Source organism: Bufo gargarizans, chromosome 10, assembly GCF_014858855.1.
Source record: "Bufo gargarizans isolate SCDJY-AF-19 chromosome 10, ASM1485885v1, whole genome shotgun sequence".
Classification (NCBI taxonomy): domain Eukaryota; kingdom Metazoa; phylum Chordata; class Amphibia; order Anura; family Bufonidae; genus Bufo; species Bufo gargarizans.
This window is the reverse complement of record NC_058089.1, coordinates 30449704-30456629: the sequence shown is the minus strand read 5'-3', so window position 1 is coordinate 30456629 and position 6926 is coordinate 30449704.

The following is a 6926-nucleotide window of genomic DNA, read 5'->3' as shown; positions in this document are numbered from 1 at the left end:
ATGTGCTGAATTTGGTGGTGCAGAAGTTCATTCACAACTACCCCGACATGTCAGAGCTGCTGCATAAAGTGCGGGCCGTCTGTTCGCGCTTCCGGCGTTCACATCCTGCTGCTGCTCGCCTGTCTGCGCTACAGCGTAACTTCGGCCTTCCCGCTCACCGCCTCATATGCGACGTGCCCACCAGGTGGAACTCCACCTTGCACATGCTGGACAGACTGTGCGAGCAGCAGCAGGCCATAGTGGAGTTTCAGCTGCAGCACGCACGGGTCAGTCGCACTACAGAACAGCACCACTTCACCACCAATGACTGGGCCTCCATGCGAGACCTGTGTGCCCTGTTGCGCTGTTTCGAGTACTCCACCAACATGGCCAGTGGCGATGACACCGTTATCAGCGTTACAATACCACTTCTATGTCTCCTTGAGAAAACACTTAGGGCGATGATGGAAGAGGAGGTGGCCCAGGAGGAGGAGGAGGAGGAGGAGGAAGAGGGGTCATTTTTAGCACTTTCAGGCCAGTCTCTTCGAAGTGACTCAGAGGGAGGTTTTTGGCAACAGCAGAGGCCAGGTACAAATGTGGCCAGCCAGGGCCCACTACTGGAGGACGAGGAGGACGAGGATGAGGAGGAGGTGGAGGAGGATGAGGATGAAGCATGGTCACAGCGGGGTGGCACCCAACGCAGCTCGGGTCCATCACTGGTGCGTGGCTGGGGGGAAAGGCAGGACGATGACGATACGCCTCCCACAGAGGACAGCTTGTCCTTACCCCTGGGCAGCCTGGCACACATGAGCGACTACATGCTGCAGTGCCTGCGCAACGACAGCAGAGTTGCCCACATTTTAACCTGTGCGGACTACTGGGTTGCCACCCTGCTGGATCCACGCTACAAAGACAATGTGCCCACCTTACTTCCTGCACTGGAGCGTGATAGGAAGATGCGCGAGTACAAGCGCACGTTGGTAGACGCGCTACTGAGAGCATTCCCAAATGTCACAGGGGAACAAGTGGAAGGCCAAGGCAGAGGAGGAGCAAGAGGTCGCCAAGGCAGCTGTGTCACGGCCAGCTCCTCTGAGGGCAGGGTTAGCATGGCAGAGATGTGGAAAACTTTTGTCAACACGCCACAGCTAACTGCACCACCCCCTGATACGCAACGTGTTAGCAGGAGGCAACATTTCACTAACATGGTGGAACAGTACGTGTGCACACCCCTCCACGTACTGACTGATGGTTCGGCCCCATTCAACTTCTGGGTCTCTAAATTGTCCACGTGGCCAGAGCTAGCCTTTTATGCCTTGGAGGTGCTGGCCTGCCCGGCAGCCAGCGTTTTGTCTGAACGTGTATTCAGCACGGCAGGGGGCGTCATTACAGACAAACGCAGCCGCCTGTCTACAGCCAATGTGGACAAGCTGACGTTCATAAAAATGAACCAGGCATGGATCCCACAGGACCTGTCCGTCCCTTGTCCAGATTAGACATTAACTACCTCCCCATAACCATATATTATTGGACTCCAGGGCACTTCCTCATTCAATCCTATTTTTATTTTCATTTTACCATTATATTGCGATGCTACCCAAAGTTGAATGAACCTCTCCTCTGCCTGTGTGCTAGGCCTAAATATATGCCAATGGACTGTTGCAGTGGTGGCTGACATGAAGCCTGATTCTCTGCTATGACATGCAGACTAATTCTCTGCTGACATGAAGCCAGATTGTCTGTTACGGGACCTCTCTCCTCTGCCTGGGTGCTGGGCCTAAATTTATGACAATGGACTGTTGCAGTGGTGGCTGACGTGAAGCCTCATTCTCTGCTATGACATGCAGACTGATTCTCTGCTGACATGAAGCCAGATTGTCTGTTACGGGACCTCTCTCCTCTGCCTGGGTGCTGGGCCTAAATTTATGACAATGGACTGTTGCAGTGGTGGCTGACGTGAAGCCTCATTCTCTGCTATGACATGCAGACTGATTCTCTGCTGACATGAAGCCAGATCCTCTGTTACGGGACCTCTCTCCTCTGCCTGTGTGTGTGCTGGGCCTAAATATATGCCAATGGACTGTTGCAGTGGTGGCTGACGTGAAGCCTCATTCTCTGCTATGACATGCAGACTGATTCTCTGCTGACATGAAGCCAGATTCTCTGTTACGGGACCTCTCTCCTCTGCCTGTGTGTGTGCTGGGCCTAAATATATGCCAATGGACTGTTGCAGTGGTGGCTGACGTGAAGCCTCATTCTCTGCTATGACATGCAGACTAATTCTCTGCTGACATGAAGACAGATTCTCTGTTACGGGACCTCCCTCCTCTGCCTGGGTGCTGGGCCTAAATATATGCCAATGGACTGTTGCAGTGGTGGCTGACGTGAAGCCTCATTCTCTGCTATGACATGCAGACTAATTCTCTGCTGACATGAAGACAGATTCTCTGTTACGGGACCTCTCTCCTCTGCCTGGGTGCCGGGGCCTAAATATCTGAGAATAGACTGTTCCAGTGGTGGGTGACGGGAAGCCAGATTCTCTGCTATGGAACCTCTCTCCAATTGATTTTGGTTAATTTTTATTTATTTAATTTTTATTTTAATTCATTTCCCTATCCACATTTGTTTGCAGGGGATTTACCTACATGTTGCTGCCTTTTGCAGCCCTCTAGCTCTTTCCTGGGCTGTTTTACAGCCTTTTTAGTGCCGAAAAGTTCGGGTCCCCATTGACTTCAATGGGGTTCGGGTTCGGGACGAAGTTCGGATCGGGTTCGGATCCCGAACCCGAACATTTCCGGGATGTTCGGCCGAACTTCTCGAACCCGAACATCCAGGTGTTCGCTCAACTCTACCTGTAACCCCTCCAATCTCATTTTGATGACCTATGCTAAGGATAGCATGGTATGCTATGGTTGTCTATATAAAAATCCTGGAGAACCGCAGGGTTGCTCAAAAGGCATCCAGTCTGTGATAAAATAAACTTTACTTCATTGAACTCACTTCTAATTGTAATATGGTGTGCCCTATTGTGAAATAGTGGTAAGGTTGGCAGCTGTGATTACATTAGGATTTTATCTCTATATGACATTTCAAATTTCCTCTTTCAGCAGAATGTATTATATACTTTATTTACAATATATTGCAAAAGACTTGCTTCAGCCTGGTACTCATCCATGTTGCTTAAAGGGGTTATCCAACCCGGGCACCGCATACAGGTTATACTTACCCGGCTCCCCGGCATCCGCGTTGCTCCTGTATGCAGTATAATGCCCAACAAAATGTGGGCATTTTGGTGGGCATTAAAGGGGTTAGATAACCCCTTTAATACAATTTTACTCCAAAATACTCCTTGGTCAAGATTTTTGAGGTCACCAAACCTTCTGTCCATGATTATGACTTCTGTGTGGCTGGAATGTGGGTAAGCATTGATTTTCATCTCTCAAGTGCAACTCTTAAGTGCACATACTGAATTATACCAGAATTGGACCATAAGGGGACCACAGGTAATTACAGACATAGTTAATGCAAACAATGTTTACATTTTTCATCTTACTCTTCCCACTTTCCACAACCTCCTGAAATACCCCCACATCCATTCACCCAGCAAGAAACTATTCATCTCTTCTTCCATTTTACCTTCTCATCTGACTGCTTGCACAAACCTGTTTAGCAACATAAAACACTTCCTTCCCAAACACACACAGATACCTCATGCCCTCTCCTATTCTCACATATTAACACGTTCTCTGCTTCTCCTTATTACTGGTGATATCTCTCGAAATCCAGGCCCCCCTCAGTAAATCCCCACTATCACCTCCATGTCCCACTACAAATCTCCTTCTACAAATTTCTGCAACCCCTTAAACCTAATAACCATTCCTGTGAACCCTGCTCCTTTGGTTCCTCTTGCAGGAGCATTATGGAATGTATGCTCTGTCTGTAACAAACTGTCTTACATTCATGAACTTTTCATCTCTCAAATCCTTTTCTTTCTGGGTCTCACAGAAACATGGCTGACACCCTCTGACACCTCCTCCCCTGCTGCACTCTCTTATAGTGGATTTCAATTCACTCACACCCCTGTCCTGGCTGCAAACATGGTGGAGGAGTTGGTCTTCTCCTATCAGACACCTGCTCCTACAGCCCAACTCCACTGCCACTCTCCATTATGCCCACCTCATTTGAAGTACACTCTGTTCGCATCTACTCTCCCTCCAACCTTCAAGTAGCCATCATTTACCACCCCCCCCGGCCCAGCCACCATCTTTCTTGACCACTTTAACACCTGGCTATTTCACTTTCTTTCTGCCGACATCCCCACTATCATCATGGGTGACTTCAGCATCCCTATTGACACCTGCCACTCAGCTGCCTTTAAACTCCTATCACTCTCTTCCTCTTTTGGCCTATCACAGTGGTCTTCAGCTCCCACCCACAGAGATAGTCACACTCTGGATCTTATCTTTACCCGCCTCTGCTCCCTATCTAACCTTTCTAATTCACCTCTCCCCCTATCCGACCCCAACCTACTCACCTTCTCTTCATTGGTCTCTTCTGCTGCACCCCCGGTCCACACACTAGCACACCCCTGCAGGAACCTTAAACATCTCGACTTTCGCTTGCTTTCTGACTCTCTTCTGCCACTCTCTACCATCTGTTCCCTCCAAGACCCAGATGCTGCCACCACCCTATATAACACCACAATAAGTACAGCTCTGGACACTGTTGCCCCCCTCACACATAACAAAATCCGGAAAATCAACAGACAACCCTGGCACACCAACCTGACCAAGAAACTCAGACAAGCTTCCAGGGCTGCTGAGCGGCGATGGGAGAAATCCCATTCTAAAGATCAATTCACCGCATAAAAGCAATCCCTCCTCATATTCAAATCCTCACTCACTGATGCAAAACAGGCCTACTTCTCATCTCTCATATCTTCCCTGTCCCACGGCTCTAAACAACTTTTTAGCACTTTTATTTCCTTTCTCCGTCCCCCAGTGCCTCTACCCTCTTCTCTCATCTCAGCTGAGGACTTTGCCAAACATTTCAAACAAAAGATAGTCAACATCAGAGAAAGCTTCACTACACAGTCCCCACAGACCCTCTACACAATTGCTCGGTCCTCTTCTCCCAAAACCCACTTCTCCACCATTACAGAAGAAAAACTTTCCATTCTACTCTCCAAATCTCATCTGACCACCTGTGCACTTGACTCAATCCCATCCCACCTCGTCCCTAACCTCGCCACAGTGTTTATCCCAGCTCTAACTCATCTCTTCAACCTATCACTAACCTCTGGTGTCTTCCCCTCTGCTTTTAAACATGCTACCATTACACCCATCCTCAAAAAGCCTTCACTGGACCCATCTTCTTTGTCCAGTTATCGCCCCATATCACTTCTTCTGTATGCCTCAAAGCTACTTGAACAACATGTCCATTCTGAACTGTCCTCTCACCTCTCCTCCTGCTCCCTCTTTGACCGCCTACAATCTGCCTTCCGACCCCACCACTCGACTGAGACTGTCCTTACCAAAGTCACCAATGATCTACTGACAGTCAAAACCAAGAAACAATACTCTGTCCTCCTTCTCCTTGACCTGTCCTCTGCCTTCGACACTGTTGACCACTCCTTTCTGTTGCAAACTCTCTCATCTCTTGGCATCACTGACCTGGCCCTCTCCTGGATCACATCATACCTCACAGACCGGACGTTTAGCGTCTCCCACTCCCGCACCACCTCCTCGTCTCATTCCCTCTCTGTTGGTGTACCGCAAGGCTCTGTCCTAGGACTCCTGCTCTTCTTTATCTACACTTTTGGCCTGGAACAGCTCATAGAGTCCCATGGCTTTAAGGATCATTCCTATGCTGACGACACACAAATCTACCTCTCTGGTCCAGACATCACCACCTTACTATCAAGAATCCCACAATGTCTATCTTCTATATCATCCTTCTTCGCCTTTCACTTTCTAAAACTTAACATGGATAAAACAGAATTCATAATCTTTCCCCCATCTTGCTCAACCCCCCCAACAGACCTATCTATCATGATCAATTGCTGCACACTCTCCCCGGTCAACCAAGTCCGCTTTCTTGGAATGACCTTGGATTCTGCCCTTTCCTTCCAACCGCACATCCAAGCCCTTTCCACTACCTGCTGCCTCCAACTCAAAAACATCTCCCGCATCCGTGATTTCCTTAACTTTGAATCTGCGAAAATGCTTGTACATGCCCTTATCATCTCCCACCTAGACTACTGCAACACTCTCCTCTGTGGCCTTCCATCTAGCACTCTCACACCCCTCCGATCTATCCTCAAATCTGCTGCCCGACTAATCCACCTCTCACCCTTTTACTCCTCTGGCTCTCCCCTCTGCCAATCTCTTCACTGGCTCCACATTGCCCAGCAAATTCACTTCAAAGTACTAACAAATACATACAAGGCCGTCAATAATCTGTCCCCTCCCTACATCTCTGAGCTACTTTCCCGATACATCCCCACACGCACTCTCCGATCCTCACAAGACCTCCTTCTCTCGTCTCCTCTTATCGCCTCTTCCCACAATCAACTTCAATATATCACGCGTGCATCCCTCATACTCTGGAACTCGATGCCCCAACATATCAGACTCTCACCTACAGTGGAATACTTCAAAAGAAACCTGAAAACCCACCTTTTCAGACAAGCCTACAACCAGTGACCCTGCTGCCTCTATACCGCCATGACCAACTTCACCCGCACCTACTGTGTCCTTCTCCCATACCATGTAGATTGTAAGACCTCACGGGCAGGGCCCTCTCTCATTCTGTACCAGTTTGTAACTCCTCTTGTTTATGATTAGTGCAATTGTCTGTATTATGTACAGTACAGACCAAAAGTTTGGACACACCTTCTCATTCAAAGAGTTTTCTTTATTTTCATGACTATGAAAATTGTAGATTCACAC